We start from the raw sequence: 3,351 nt of genomic DNA on the forward strand, positions 1-3,351 counted from the left end.
TAAAATGGCCTTGAATTTAGACGCATACTTCTTGAAAAAAAATCTTTTTGTTCTCATTTCAAGAACAATAGTTCTAAATTTTAGAACAAGGCTTCTTGGAAATAATCAAGTTGTGTCTTGAACTGAGAACAAAAAGATTTCTATCAAGTCAAAATTAGATTCAATTCAAGAAGTAAATTACTACTGATTTCAATAAAAAAAAAAATTATTTATTAAACCCCTAACGGTACGACCCAACCCGTTTCGTCAGTTGGAATCGGGTTATTTTGGGGTTAAGTTTTTCTAAGGTTTGTTCGTGGTTGGATAACTGTTACCTGACGGTTGTAATGTGCGCAAAAACAACCGTCTCTAACCGCGTTGTATAATGGTTATTCTAAGGTTATATGAACCAAAGACCAGTTTGCTGTAACCGTTATTTAACCGTTTAATAACTTCGGTTGGATTTCGGTTACTTCGCGGTTGCTACAACGATATCACCGAATCAGTCTCGTGGGTTGGAATCAGGTTATTCTGAAGTTTGAAGTTTTATAGGGTTTGTTTGTGGTTGGATTACATCTACTAATGTCAGACGACCTATCCCTGGTAGAAATATTTCTCCGCCATTACTCCGGCTTTCTCCGGCATTATTCCATTGTTGGCCCAATTTCGGAGAAATTACTCCGGCATGAGATTGATGGCGGAGAAACTTTTCCGGCATGGGATCGATGACGGAGAAAATATAATAGTTGTTATTAATAGATTATCTGTTTGACTATTTTTGAGCAGACAAACTAGAAGTATTTTTTTCATCGGTTGAATATTTTCATGATATGACAATCTATGTATTCTTTTGTGTTCTTTTGGTTCATGGAGAACCACATACAACCTCGCACATACACATGCTTAATTAAAAAAAAAGGTTGTCAAGTTCACTCATACATTTATAATCGAACGCATTTTTGATCACCGCTTGTTATGAGCATAGTTGTTCAAGGTTTCCTTCCGCGGCGGACGGCTGCCGAGAAATACCACCTCCACTGCTCACCGTCACTACTCTTATATATGTGTGAGTGTACTATAGGAGCATGGAGTTTAACACCTCCATGTATAGGAGTAGTGAGTAGTGACTATATAGTGACGGTTGGTGACGGTGAGCAGTAATAGAGTGGGTATAAGCAGAGTGAAGCCACTGAGGTCCCATTAGTTCGACATTTTGTGCTCGCCATATGGAGCGGGTATAAGAGGTTTTCGTCATTTCCGAGCTCACCGTATGGAGTGGGTAAAAGAGGGTTCCGTCACTCACCCATCTATGGCTTCACTCTGCTTATACCCACTCTTAGCAGTATTGAGCAGTAGAGGTGGTATTTCGCTGGCGGTCGTCCGCCGTGAAAAAAAGCTCCTAATAATCCGTAGTAGCAACGTAGATTTTTTTTATACATTTACATTATCTTGTTAAAAGAAAAAAGTTGTAGGGTTGTACCCTAGTGTATAAGGCAGTAAATAATCGTATGAATAAACAAATGAAATAATAAAAAAAGCAATATTGTGCTCAGGACTTATATACTAAAACAATAAGAATAAATAAATTCCGCTTGGATAAATTTGTAGTTGAGCAAAATGGCAGCAGCTGACTCATCAACGGACGACAGTCTTTATCCAATTGCAGTTTCGATAGATGAATTATAGAATAAAAATTTACTAGTAAGTACAATAATTATTATTTTTCAAATATTACCAAAGTTTTTTATATTTGAAAAAAACAAAAAAAACTCGATCTTAGTCAGCAAGTATTTGTAACAGTGAGGTTTTTTATTTTATAGCTGCGATTGAATTTAATCAAAAAACTTTTAACGATTGCCTTGGCACTTGGTGCTGAACGTACTTGTAGTGAGTTGATGCCTTTTTGACAGAGACCATTTATAATGGAGATGAAGTTTAATTGGCACTCGCTGAACAACTTGGTTCATTCACACCACTTGTAGGTCGACTTGATCATGTTTATTGTTTATTGGTAAGTATTTGAAAAAAAAAGATAATTATTTAAATTGACATTCAACAATTTAACATTATTGATTAGACTATAGCTTGATTAATTAATTAAAAATAAAAACAAGCATACTTTAGTTTCGTTTTTCACATGTTTAAATGTACACACTCACAAAATACTCACATTACCATTAATTTGATTTTTTTTTTTTTTTCTTTTTATAAAATCAATACATCTACTTGAAAGAAAATCATTTAAACGTCAAAAAAAAGAGCAAAAAAAATATTACACTCAAGTAAACGAGACAATAATAAAATTTTCGTTTTATTTATTTACATTACAATTGTAATTGAAAATAATAAATTTTAGCCACCACTTGAAGCATTGGCACCTGTTGAAGAAACAGTTGTACGTGACAAAGCAGTTGCATCGTTGCGTAATCTTGCAAGTCAACACAGTCCAGCATATCGTGAAGATCATTTTGTTCCATTGGTACGACGTTTGACATCTGCACACAGAGAAGGATATGTTAACAGTTAACATATCCTGTTTAATGTTAATATATGCCATGTTAAAATGGGTGGTGGCTGATAAGTTTACATCAAAGATATATATATTAACATTAAACCTACGTATCTTAATAGTTAATATGCGTATGTTAACTATTAAGATATCTGTAATTGACACAATTTGAAGGTTAGGCTGATAGTTGAAGACATTTACGTATGTAAATATGAAAATTGAATGTAAAATTAAGAATGAATTTACAAAAAAACTAAATTTAAATAAATTTATGACAACACGAGTACATATTATATTATATTACAATTAGAATAGTATCACAATATAATGTCAAAAAAAACAGATTACAAAAAGTAGACTACTGGCGCATCAAAATATTTGGCCGCGTAAAGATAGGTATGTTAACTATAAACATACGTATGTTAACAGTTAAGATATCTATGTTTATTGTTAATATATATATCTTAACATTAAACTTTTGTATGTTTAATGTAAACATATTGGTATGTTAACTGTTAACTTATCCTTCTCTGAGTGTGGTGATTAGCTTACGTCAAAAACATCAGCATGTGGTTTAATAAGTTTATGTTATCCACATGTAAGTGGTTCTAGTGAGTGAATCACCAGTTAGAAGCGGACGGTAAGAAGAAGAACCTTTGAGAAATCAATCTATGAAAGATTCTGAAATAGATTCTGGAGATTCTGAATAAATCCATAATAATGAATTTTTCTATTGCATAATTGTTTTCTGTTCTTTCTATGTATTTTTTATTTGTATCGTCTCTATACAATATTGTATGTTGTAACCATATTCATATGACTAAAACAATAAATTATCATTGAAACCTTGTTATTTATGCATA

The 3,351-nt window shown here is 32.7% G+C and overlaps 1 pseudogene; it reads left to right on the plus strand.

The window, feature by feature from the left end:
• Positions 1-1,116: 1,116 nt before the first annotated feature.
• Positions 1,117-2,573, plus strand: LOC122849929 (annotated as a pseudogene).
• Positions 2,574-3,351: the final 778 nt, after the last annotated feature.

The sequence above is a fragment of the Aphidius gifuensis genome, linkage group LG1 (genome assembly GCF_014905175.1).
Source record: "Aphidius gifuensis isolate YNYX2018 linkage group LG1, ASM1490517v1, whole genome shotgun sequence".
Taxonomy (NCBI): Eukaryota; Metazoa; Arthropoda; class Insecta; order Hymenoptera; family Braconidae; genus Aphidius; species Aphidius gifuensis.